Here is a 13,557-nt window from a genome sequence, read left to right on the forward strand (position 1 = left end):
TTAGTGACCAAAAAGGTTAGGAGGGGTTATTGGGTTACGGAGATAGGGTGGAAGTGAGGGCTTAAGTGGGTCAGTGCAGACTCGATGGCCCGAATGGTCTCCTTCTGCACTGTATGTTCTATAAACAGCTGGTTAACCCACATCCTCTTAAAGGTCCACAGATACTCTTCAAGGTAAAGGAAGCAAATAGCAATGGAGGTGAGATAATCGGTAATCAACTTCTTTTGAAAATTAAGAGGAAGGTGGATGGAGAACGATGTAGCAATGGATTGGCTCAATGGATTGGCCCTTGGCTGCCCAGTGGTCACAGTCACCAGGTTTGTAAATGTAAATAAAATTACTGTTTATTTATAACAAGAACTATCATGAAATATGTAGTAAATATAACTGGTTAATGACAAGCGAATTCACGGGGCGGGATTCTCCGTTGGCTGACGCTGAAATCCAAAAACATGATTGGACGGAGATAGGTTCCAATGCTAAAATCGCGGCGGACACCGATTTGACAGCAATCGCTATTCTGCCTTGCCTCGACAGCAGCGTCAATGCAGTCCAGAACGCACATACAATAGACACCATTTGCATATCATTCGAGGGTATTCTCTGGGGCCTCTGCGGTGCTCCGCCTCCGATGGGCTGAGTTCCCGACGGCGCAATTCACTTGTGCTTTTAAAAATTGTGAGACCGGCGTTGTGGCTGCTGAGGGAGAGAGAGGGGGCACGGAAAGTGTCCGACATCACCATAGTTTGCTGACAGTCATGCCGCTGGCTCGGGTGGCTTCTGCCAGGGCCAGGGGGAGTAGCGGAGGGTGGCCAGGATGTGGGCTGTGGCGTTGGGGTGGCTGGACACTGAACACCATTGCCGCAGCTGGAAAGGCAGCCATGCAGCTGTGCACGGCACTGACAGACCATTGTGAACCTAGGGCCACGGGTCATTTGGGTGTCCTCCTCGACCACCCTGCTCTCTGGCCTCAGCCGGCCCATCAGCTGTCTTGGCACGCTTCAGCACAACTAGTGCCATCTTGTTGGCTGGGATGAGTGTGTGTGGGGATTGTAGTGTGTATAAGTGTCTGCAGCTTGTCAGCCTCCCAAATATCAATCATGGACCTGGCGAATCCCGCACCGTTTTTCATTGGAATCGATTGTGTTCCACGTGGCACCGGTGCTGGCACCTCCACAGTTGCTGAATCGATCCAGATTTGGCACCAGTTTTGCTGTCGTGAAAGTCAATGAATTCTGCGTCGGCGTCGAAGTCTCAGAAACGGAGAATCCCTCCCCTACAGGCAAACACAGAGGGGCGGGGGCAAAGGGGTAAAAATCACAAGTGGAGGGAAGAAAGAGTGTTTGTTCCGGATTAACCCGAGACAGTGGCCAATAGAATTAGGCCACAACTCGCGGTGGAAATTAAAGACAATCACCTCCCCATGGGATAACCATCTCCGCTTATTCACCAGCATTACCATAGCGGCATTCTGCCCCCCCCCCCCCCCCCCCCCCCCCGTATAAATACTGTGGCTAAAAGAGCAAGTCAGAGGCTGTGGATTCTGCAGCAAGTAACTCACGAACATTCGAATTTGGAGCAGGAGTAGGCCATTCGGCCCCTCAAGCCTGCCCCACCGTTCAATACAATCATGGCTGATCTGATTGTAATGTCAACCCTACATTCCTGCCTAACCCCGATAATCTTTCACCCCCTTGTTAATCAAGAATCTATCCAGCTCTGCCTTAAAAATTTTTAATGACTCTGCTGCCTACCACCTGCCTGATTGGCCCCGGCACCCCCAGTTTCCACCTACCTGTCTGGTGGGCAGCCCGGCACCTTTTTCGTCTGGGCACAGTACCAGCAGTGGCTACCTCTCTTGGGGGGCCCTGCTATGTCAGCTGAACTGTCAGCCCTCTCATTGACCAGCAGCACCTCGGAGTGGACAACACTCCTTTAAATTGATGGCAGCCCTGACAGCAACTAAATTAATTAATTTCCTAACTCCCTGAAAAATGCAGCTACGGCTCCTGAAAACTGCCAAGATGGAGTCGCCCCCAGCTTCCCAACCTGTCATTGGGACTCCCGTTGCAATGACAGCATCCAGCCCGTTAACTCTCTCTCTCTCTCTCTCCACTGATACTGTATTACCTGATTACTGAGCAATTGTAGCATTTCCTGTTTTTATTCCATATGCAGGAATCTCGCTATAAAGGTGTGGTAGCTAAAGTTAAAGGCTGGAGCTTTTGGTCAATGTGCATTCTTTCCAGCATTTTCTATTTTAATTTGAGATTTCCTGCACTTGCAGTTTTTTTTAATGAACCAACCTCTTGCATTTCAGTTTCTACCAAATTATAGTGTTCGGCCTTTCCACACACTGGAATAAAGGGCTTTACATGAATAATCATAATCTAATTAAGGGATTATTTTTATGGTGTACTTGCCAACACTGGCTACGCTTCGGCCTCCCACACATTGCCCGACATTTCTCTTACTTACCAAGTGTTACACTGCTTATCCAAAGTGCTCACATCGTCATGGAAATGCTCATTTCAAGTATTTACATTTCAACAGAGTTGAGTGCAGTCAACGTTATGTTCTTATTAAAGACAAATTAAGCCCTCAGTATAAATGATAGCATTCATTGCTATCTTTATTAAGACCCAAGAGTGGCATCAAGGTTTACTTTAAAGAACTGCTGAATCACAGATCGGTATAGGATATAATGATGCAAGATCTCCATCGGACAACTCTGAAAATCACTTTGTGAGCTGCCATTTTGTCTGGAATCATCAACACTGGGGTATGGCAGAAGAAACCTTGCTTCCGGTGCAATCAGCAAATCCAATTGCACAGCTTCCACGGAAGATTTAACTGCCGCTTTATGCATGGTGGAATGCAGGAAGGGAGGCAAGTTGGTTTCTGTGTTCAGTCTCCCTGCATGAAGTATGTATCGTCATCAGCGTGAAGCAAGATGTATGTTTCCATAGTTGCATTTTGAATTCTATTCGACCCTTTGTCTCTCCAGTCACTTGTGGTGAAACATGTAAAGTTACAATAACTACCTTTGTGGAAAAAGAGTCAACCTTCAATTGTATTCTTCTGGTGATCATCTTGAGTCAGTGGCTACTTATTTCCAGTTCACCAGGCAGCAGAAGCAAGCTATCGCTATTTAACCTTTCACTGGATCTCCGTACACGTAATGGCCAGTATCCGAAGTTCATCGAAATAGAATTTAACGGTCCGTATTCGTGAGGATTATTCACAGATCAAACATAAACCACAGGTGTGAACTCCGTATTGGACAAATCATCGGATTTCAGAAGTGTGTACTAACTGCACGCGTACCGAACAAGGGCGGAGAGGGTCAACCCGACAGATTTGTGCGCAGCCGCTGAGGGATTCGGGCCGGAACACAGCCACAAGCCATACCCACTGTCCAATCAGCCCTCTATCCCCATCGTCAATATGGCAGGTCCAGACGATTCCCGAGGACAGATCCTGAACGGCGATCCCAGCCCCCAACGAAACATGGGAGGATGGACTGACCATGCAGGATGGATTCGTTTAAAGGGTAGGCATGATGCGGTCCCTACCCAGGACCGAAACCAGCTCATATACCAATCCTATGACGGACAGGGACACCAGGGCATGGAGACCACTACGGACCACCATTATGTTGGTGCCCAGAACTAAAGGAGGATGTCACTCACTATATTGAGGACTGCCTCATTTGCGCCCAGAATATTCTCGACTGTGACACCAAGAGGGGACATATAGGACACACTCGTCCTGTGGAGGGTCCCTGGACGAATCCCCATGTGGATTACATCTGCCCACCCCCACCATGCAGAGATGGATTTATGGATGTTCTGGTTATTACTGACACCTTCTCAAAGCAGTTCCCACGGTTGGTCAGAGTAGCTGCATGATTCGAGGACCAGGATACGGTAACCCTGAACCCAATGAACGCAACCAACCGGCAGACGCGGGTCTGCCGACCAGGGGAGGTAGATGATTCCATGGATGAACCTCCCATGGGGTATTACAGGAAGAACTGCGGAGCGCAATGTTCTGAGGTGTGTGGAGCACATACATTCTGAGGTGTCCAGATGATGATAATTGGACGCCTCCTAATAAGCATGGCACAGGATATCTGATGGAACCTGCCCCATCATATGTGCTCCACACACGCACCTCTTCTCTGTTTGTGCATTGTTTCACCCTCGTGTCCCCATCCCTTCTTCTCCTCCCTGCATGTTATTTGCAGTTTGAACTGTCCCTCGCCTCTCACTGATCAGACTCTGAGAGCACCTTCATCATCGGCACTCACGCTGAGCCGTCTTTCCCCCCACGGATAACAGACCACCAACCCATACTACATTGTGTCCCTGCCACACAACTCCACGATTGACCCCACAATTGTTATATTCACTACCGTATATGCATACGGTTCCAGCTTAGGCAGGTAACATGGTCGGAGCTGGCTTGAGCGGCCGAAGGGCCTGTTCCTGTGCTGTATTGTTCTTTCTACGTGCAACTTTCCCCCTTTTGTATTTCACTGGGGTCAACCCACGTTTATATTCACTCCCTCACCATCTTCCCCCCCCCCCACCCCCCGATCAGATTCCGATCTTCACCGTCGCTGTGTGTAGGGTTCACCCCACCTTCCATAGAATAGGGAGTGGTCCCTCACCAACCACACACCCTCGTCCTGTCATCTGTCCCTGGACACCCAACATATTGCCACATCCGATCCTGCTGGTTCTGACCCACCGGTCTATCCAGACCCCGGAGGTAGACCCTTCCTAGGGATACACCCTCATCTGTCATCAGTCCTTGGGCACCCAACATATTGCCATATCTGGTGGTTCTGATGCACTGGTCTGTTCAGACCAAGGGAGTAGCCACGTCCTAGCAATACACACTCGTCCTGTTTTTCAACACACTCGGGTAGTGGAGTAACGGCATTTCCCTCGCCCTACCCGGGGCCCCATACATTCTTCACCCGCCGCGGATCATACGCACCTCTCCCACCGATAACCACTCCTTCCCTCTGATCCCCACTATCTGGAATGGCTACTTGCAGTACCAAACACTTGGGCAGGTCTCAGACCAGGACCGTTGCCCCATACCCTACCGTTTGGTTGTGGGACAGAAAATCTATTCAGTGACTCAGGTCACACCTCATCCTTCTCTTCACTCTTCTACAGAGGTCCCTTTGGACCGACCCCACATGCTATTTAGGCTTAGCAAACCCACGGTGATTGCTGCTGTGAAGGAATCGGGCTTCCCTACAATTCTCTCCACCCCCCCCCCCCACCCCCCCCCCCCCCCCCCGCCTCCACTCATCAGGTCAGCCCTCTGTGGTCCTGGGACAAAACTGTATACAGCTGGCCACCAGTTCGGCTGGGTAAGCCAGACCTCAACCAGTATACGGTTGCGTTAAGAAGAGGGTGGTCGAATATAGGTTCCGACCACCCCAAGCCTCAGCCATGAGGAGGCTGTGTTGGGTTCGAACATGTTTAGATAAAATGCGGAAAGCAGGGGGGGTGGTCACGGATGGTGACAGTATGATAGAATGAACACAGACATTAGGGGTGCGATAATAACAGAAACTATGCTTGGTCCCCAAGACGCCCGGAGACAGCAACCCCAGGATGTCACCCGGCAGATGCAGAAGACACAGCCAGAACATGGTGGGATAATTCCTGGGATTGGGACTCTGACCTTCGGAGACACCCCATTGTTCGACTCCGCCCCCACCTGGCTGTCATGCTGATCCTGTTTACCTTTATCTACCTCATCATCCTCCCGGTCCACTTCCATAGGTGGATAGAAGAGATCACGGAACGCCAGGACATGGGACTCATGTTTACTGCACGGGCCTGTTTAATCCAGCCAGACCAATGATCCCCAGGGACTGATACTTGTTTTGCACTGAGTATCCAGGTTGTCTTGTACATGCCCTTTGTAGAACTATAAATTCTGAAGGCCAGCCTGTTTACATTGATCTGCACTACTGTCTATATGTTCTGCAGTTTGTACCGGACAGTATTCCTCCACTTCTGTATTAGGTTTTCGATATTGTCCCACCTCTGCGTTAGACTGCCAATTGTATCTTACAGTACGGACACTTCCATTTCTCTGACCGTATTATGTCCGTTATGGAATGTATATTTATATTTGTCTTTGTTATTCGTGTCTTCTGTATCAGGGAGTTGTGTATGTAGAGTTAGGGTCCTACTTGATGGACAGGTGACTGGGAATGCAGGGCATGTTTTGGTCCGAGTGTGTGATACCTTTAGGATCAGGAGGGGGGATCTGTGGACTTCTGAAACGGCCGCCCGCAAAACCATTGGGCACCACGTGGATATGGACGGGCTGCAGCTTGCAAATGTTCAAAGGCTGCAGCTCAGATGGTGCCTCGGGACATAGCGGTTGAATGCAGGAGGGGGCCATCTCCCCCTCCCCCTGCCATCTCCCCCCGCCATCTCCCTCTCCCCCTCCCCGCCATCTCCCTCTGCCATCTCCCCCTCCCCGTCATCTCCCCCTCCCCCTGCCATCTCCCCCCGCCATCTCCCTCTCCCCCTCCCCGCCATCTCCCTCTGCCATCTCCCCCTCCCCGTCATCTCCCCCTCCCCCTGCTATCTCCCCCTCCCCGTCATCTCCCCCGCCATCTCCCTCTCCCCCTCCCCGCCATCTCCCTCCGCCATCTCCCCCTCCCCGTCATCTCCCCCTCCCCCTGCCATCTCCCCCTCCCCCGTCATCTCCGCCGCCATCTCCCTCTCCCCCTCCCCGCCATCTCCCTCTGCCATCTCCCCCTCCCCGTCATCTCCCCCTCCCCCTGCCATCTCCCCCTCCCCCTGCCATCTCCCCCCTCCCCCTGCCATCTCCCCCCGCCATCTCCCTCTCCCCGCCATCTCCCCCTCCCCCTGCCATCTCCCCCACCCCGTCACCTCCCCCTGCCATCTCCCCCTCCCCCGTCATCTACCCCCTCCCCCTGCCATCTCCCCCTACCCCTACCATCTCCCCCTGCCATCTCCCCCTCCCCGTCATCTCCCCTCCCTCTGCCATCTCCCCCACCCCGTCACCTCCCCCATCCCCCTGCCATCTCCCCCTCCCCCTGCCACCTACCCCACCCCCTGCCATCTCCCCCACCCCTGTCATCTACCCCCTCCCCCTGCCATCTCCCCCTCCCCCTGCCATCTCCCCCTCCCCCTGCCATCTCCCCCTGCCATCTCTCCCTACCCCTGTCATCTCCGCCCTCCCGGCGGCATGTGGCACAATGGTTAGCAATCCTGCCTACGGCGCTGCGGACCCGGGTTTGAATCCCGGCCCTGGGTTACTGTCCGTGTGGAGTTTGCACATTCTCCCCGTGTCTGCGTGGGTTTCAACCCACAACCCAAAGATGTGCAGGTTAGGTGGATTGGCCACGATAAATTGCCCCATAATTGGAAAAAAAAAATAATTGGGCACTCTAAATTTACGCAAAAAAAATCCCCCCCCTCCGCCGCCAACTCCCCCTGCCATCTCCCCCTCCCCGCCATCTCGCCCTGCCATCTCCCCCTCCCCGTCATCTCCCCCTCCCCCTGCCATCTCCCCCTCCCCGCCATCTCCCCCCGCCATCTCCCCTTCCCCGTCATCTCCACCTCCCCCTGAAACCCCCCCCTGCTATCTCCCCCTGCCATATCACCCCCCGTCATCTCCCCCTCCCCCTGCCATCTCCCCTCCCCGTCACCTCCCCCGCCCTCTGCCATCTCCCCGCCATCTCCCCCTCCCTCTGCCATCTCCCCCTGCCATCTCCCCCACCCCCGCCATCTCCCCCTCCCCTGCCATCTCCCCCACCCCCCACCATCTCCCCCTCCCCGTCATCTCCCCCTCCCCCTGCCATCTCCCCCTCCTCCTGCCATCTCCCCCTCCCAATGCCATCTCCCCCTCCCCTGCCATCTCCCCCTCCCCACCATCTCCCCCTGCCATCTCCCCGTCCCCGTCACCTCCCCCTCCCCCTGCCATCTCCCCCTCCCCGCCATCTCCCCCTGCCATCTCCCCTTCCCTGTCATCTCCCCCTCCCCCTGCCATCTCCCCCTCGCTGCTATCTCCCCCTGCCATCTCGCCCCTGTCATCTCCCCCTCCCCCTGCCATCTCCCCTCCCCGTCATCTCCCCCTCCTTCTGCCATCTCCCCCGCCATCTCCCCCTACCTCTGCCATCTCCCCCTTCCATCTCCCCACCCCTGCCATCTCCCCCTCCCCTGCCATCTCCCCCACACCCCACCATCTCCCCCTCCCTGTCATCTCCCCCTCCCCCTGCCATCTCCCCTCCTCCTGCCATCTCCCCCTCCCAATGCCATCTCCCCCTCCCCTGCCATCTCCCCCTCCCACCATCTCCCCTGCCATCTCCCCCTTCCCCTGCCATCACCCCCTCCCAGTCATCTCCCCTCTCCCCCTGCCATCTCCCCCTGCCATCTCCCCCTCACCCTACCATCTCCACCTCCCATCTCCCCCTCCCATCTCCCCCTCCCCCTGCCATCTATCCCTCCCCGCACGATCACCCCCTCACCCTGCCATCCCCCCCTCCCATCTCCCCCTCCCCCTGCCATCTCTCCCTCCCCGCACCATCACCCCCTCCCCCTGCCATCTGCACACTCCCCCCCGGGTGCCCTCAGTGATCCTCGATGAGCTTGCCACTCCGAATTCTACCGCTGCCTCTAGGTGTCTCCCCAGGATGCACATCAGAGGTGGAGGCAATCAGCTGCTTACCTCGTCCCTTGGATTTGATGCCCCTGGCGGGCATCCACTGGGGGCTCTGAGGCCGGATGGCCCTGGCGCACTTGTCAGTGGCACATGCACATCCATGCCGCCCTGTCCCGTGTGCTGGCTGCGAGGTGCAGCCTCATCAGAGTGGAAGCACTCGGTGGAACTGGTGGCTACCATCCCCACTCCATGGGACGGGTCCGGGTTGGGACCCAGCGCCCCCTCCTCCCACTCAGTGCGCAGAGGGCCCTGGGGTTCACCTTGGGATGGCGAGGCAGCTGCTTTGAGCCGCAGCTCCCCCTGCATCATCTTGCCTCTGCCCACCCTGGTGGCTCTCCAATGACTGCACCATTTTGTTGACACCCTCGACGATGCTCCTCAGTGACTGGGACAAACTCCGCAACCATTCCCATCTGAGAGCGGGACATGTCCCGCAGAACCACATCAAAGTCAGCCTGGTACTGGGTCACATCCCCAGTAAGTCAGACAGTCTGCCGAGACCCTCAGACATGGCCGTCACCAACTGCGCGACGCCTTGGACATCCTCACTAATGCTGCTGATGTTGCGCACCAGGCTCTCCACTGCGTTGCCACCGTAGTAGTGTCAGCCTCGGTGCCACACATTGCCGGCAACATGTCCTGTGCCTGTAGCCTCTGGGACTTCTCCAATCGGCTATAGATCTGCTTGAGTGTGGCTGACATCTCACTCTGAATTTCCAGGCCGCACCCTATTATCTCCATCAGCTCTGTGTATCCCTGTTCCAGAGGCTCAGCATCAGGCTGGGTCCCAGCTGGGTCCTGGGATCCAGCAGCCCTCCGACTGCTGTCTCGCCTGGGGGTTCCTGCCTCCACCTGATGTGCATCAGCAGTGTCGTGCTCACCAGATTGCACCCCAGAAGCCTGACCACTAAAGTTTCCCACCGAGGTGTGTGTATGTGCACTGGTGGAGGGGGGATGACAGCTGTGACACCTCAATCATGTCTTCCTCGGAGCTCTCCTCCAAGGTGCTCTCATGGGAGTCAGGAGAGGGGGCCACCCGGGATGGGCCAGCACCCTCGGCTGGAGGACCTGCGGGAGAATGGACATGTGGTCAGTGGGAGGGATGGGTCAGTCAGTAAGGCAATCACTACTCACGTTTGACTCACGGTCCTCCGGGTGGGGCTCAGTGGTTCCTCACCGGTTTCTGCCAACCTCCGCATGGGTGACTGCCCTGTCCTCAGCCTCGCCGGTCACCTCCAGGTCACACTCCTCGAAGGAGAAGGATTATTAAGTCTGTCACCCCTCCACCAGTCTGGGCCTTCCCCCGATGGGTGTGCGAGAGCTTCTCCGGCGGAGACACAGAGCGGGCATCGTTAGCCACATGCATGGTTCACAGTGGTGGGAGGGAGGGTGTGAAGGGAGAGTTGGGGGTGTTGAAGGGAGTGGGGGGTGAAGGGAGGGTTGAGGATTGCATGGAGAATTGGGATGTGTGGATGCTTGTGTGGAGGAGGAAAGGTCTTGGCGATAGTGGGTGGGTGGGTTGGGGGTGGGGGGGGGGGGGGGGTTCTTTGGTGTCCACTCACCCATGCTGCCCGGTGTAGGTTGTTGACCTTTTTTACGACATTAGAGCATTATCTCCTGGTCACGCTCCCCAAGCATGCAGCCACCGCCACCTCATCCCAGGCAGCACTGGCCGGCCTTCAGCTGACCCACTGGCACCCTCGGCGGAACAGGACATCCTTCCTGGCCTCCACTGCATCCAGGAGCCTGGCCAAGTCCGCATCGCCGGTCTTCTTGGTGCCATGGCTGTCAGCTGAGTGGGGTTGGCTGTGCAAGAGCTGTTTAAGTGCTGCTCCACCTTGTTAGCGGGGGACTGGCAAGCGTGGTCCTGTCGAATCAGCTGGCGAACCTTCATTTTCAGCGAGAAGCTCGTGGGGCCTCGTTAAGTGAACCAAGTTGAATAGCATTGCCGGCCTCGCTAGGCCGAGCGCTGGGAAGCTCGTGGCAGTTCCCACTCGCTACCACACTTAGAAATCTTTCTGGAGCATCGCGCCCTACATTTGTCTTGTCAATCCTTGACAAAACAGTAGTTTTGTAAACAGTATTCTTTGTACCTGCTTCTATTAAAAGTGGCATAACTTTCACACCAGTGTACAGCTTTGATTTAACCTCAGCACCCAACTCGTACCTCTCATAGCAACACTGCTCTAGTTGAATTGTAGCTCAACAACATTGCATCTTCTACCCCATTAGAGAATATTTGTTTTGAAAAAGGGGTTTTGTAAAACATCTGCTCAACTTAACCCCGCAGGTGGTTTTCCTCAATCTCTTTTTAAGTCAACATACAGCATAATTGGTTCTTAAGAAGAAAACTGGATTGTTTGAAGGATTAGATCGTTCTGCTCAATGTGGTTTGGTCGCTAATTATTAAATCATATACTTCACAGCAACCTATCTGTTTTTCAAGTGTTTTCTTTTCTGCTATTGAGTTACCAGAGAGCAGGAATAGAGTGTAATGAAAAATCCTGTGATCAAAGAGGTTCACTCACTGCACTGCGGTCTGCAGACTGTGTGTGACGCACACTAAGCAGAAGGGGGATGTTTGTTGAGTTTGTACTCCTGTTGCAGCCCATCATCGATGGGGCGGTTGATTCAATTAAAACAGCACAAAGACTGAACCCCAATTTCATGATTCACTGAAATTTCAGCTGTTTATTGCCATGACTGTAAAATTGAGGAGGCCTGGTACACAGGCCTGGTACATCTGGGAACACAGCCCAGCATGTCCCAATAAGCTCTGCATACTCATCGAGTGAGGCTCCATGGCCAAAGTGCTAAAATGTAAGATTTTCCCTGTTGTCTTTTATCCACACCAATGAGAGACAATGGCTACAAATCTTCTGTTTTCAGACTAAGTGCTCCTGTCAGCAGGAAAATGGGAGTGGTTCCCAGTGGAGTTAGGAGCATCTCCAGGTGGGAATCCCTCAGCTCTTTAGTATGCTAAAATATTCATATTGGGAAGCACACCGGCCAGCCTGCCTCCACCAAAAAAGGGCATCCAGAGCCCAGAGTCCACAAACAGGCCCTCCCACCTCACCCACAATGGAAATGGTGACCTTCCTACTGACAAAGGGGAGCAACCCCAACCCCTCCGCAAAGAGGCGTATCTTCTCCCCCCACCATTAAAATAATGGGTCACCCACACCGCGCAGGCATGAGGGTGACCCAAACCCCGCCTCAGGCCCCACCCCTTCAGGGTCTGCCCCTTGGCAGTGCCAACAGCGCATTGTCCCTGGCACCCTGGCACTGACCCCCCCGGCAGTGACACCTGGCCTGGGGTGTTCCAACCTGAGAGGGTGGGTCAAGGAGGTAAATGCAGAGTCCATGTGCCCCTCTGCCACTACCAGGGTCCCCCAAGAGTCATGGGTGCTGGTTGGACTAGGGCTGGGGGCAAGGGCCAAAATGGAGGTCTCGTGGCTGGACTTCCCCTCCTAGCCCTGGGAAACCTGAAGATCACTTTTGGCATGTTGATTTCAGGGATATCTCTGTTCAGAATCCTCATTCTCATCTGTGTATTATGAAAACTCTATCTTTGGTATCCTTTCACAAAGTAAAACAGGGATACGTACCTGTGGCAAAGTTATGCTTTTCCATCCATTCATTCTCATCAGTTTAATTTTTCCCCTCTCCTGGACTTTTCTTCTTTGAAATACAAAGCCATGGGTAGTGCCTGGTAGACCTCTGACATTTTACATATTTGGTCATTCTTTCTCCACGTAGACAGTGGAGGGTTGCAGATTATTCAGAATTGATCTGAAGCCTAATCCTGTCCTCGCCTAATATCCATTGTTACGATCCAATTAGGGGCCATTAACATCTCAAAAGAAATCCGAACACTGTGTTTTAATCAATAGAACTACATCACGCCTGTTGCCTCACAGCGCCGAGGTCCCAGGTTCGATCCCGGCTCTGGGTCACTGTCCGTGTGGAGTTTGCACATTCTCCCCGTGTTTGGGTGGGTTTCGCCCCCACAACACAAAGATGTGCAGGTTAGGTGGATTGGCCACGCTAAATTGCCCTTTAATTGAAAAAAAAATGTATTGGGCACTTTAAATTTATTTTTAAAAATAGAACTACACCACAGGAATTCATTTTTTTTAACAAAATACAAACTTCATTGTATATAAAAAAGTTAAGCAAAACAACCAACCTTAACACGATTAACTTAGTGATATGGTTTATAGCTTTGTACGTTATACACTCAGCTTTACTTCTTACTTCCCCCCCAAATTCTCTTAGAGGACGCATCAATCATATCAGTAATTTACTTCTGTAGGAACCACGCCAAAGTATGCCACAGTCCTATGAAGAATTCTCCTCAGCTCCAACTTTCATTTGCCATCTCATGACTGTGGATATCCTGGTCCCTTGCCATTGTTTTGGTTTACTTTTTCAATCTTACAAGCAAATTTGCTTGTTTCTTTCTTTACCACAAGGCTCTGTGAGGACCACTATAGATTCTTCTACTAGTTCATACTTCTATACCCTCACAAAATTCAAATTAAGATGAAGCTTCACCCATATTCCACATGGTAAATGATTAAGTTCAATTTTAATTCGGCTTCCAGCACAGGCCTAGCTAACTGTCATTTATTTTGACTATCGTCTCTCAGTGAGCTGCAAACCACACAAGGTCCAAACTGTAACAAACTTTCTCAAGAAACACCCAGACTAATGTCAAATTGCTTTTTTGGAGGAAGCTGGGCCAAATTGACTCACATAAGAAGATTTGGAGAGCGCCATCAGCCCAGGCACAGACAGTTCCGAACTGCCCCTTTCCTTTTA

Source organism: Scyliorhinus torazame, chromosome 2, assembly GCF_047496885.1.
Source record: "Scyliorhinus torazame isolate Kashiwa2021f chromosome 2, sScyTor2.1, whole genome shotgun sequence".
NCBI lineage: Eukaryota > Metazoa > Chordata > Chondrichthyes > Carcharhiniformes > Scyliorhinidae > Scyliorhinus > Scyliorhinus torazame.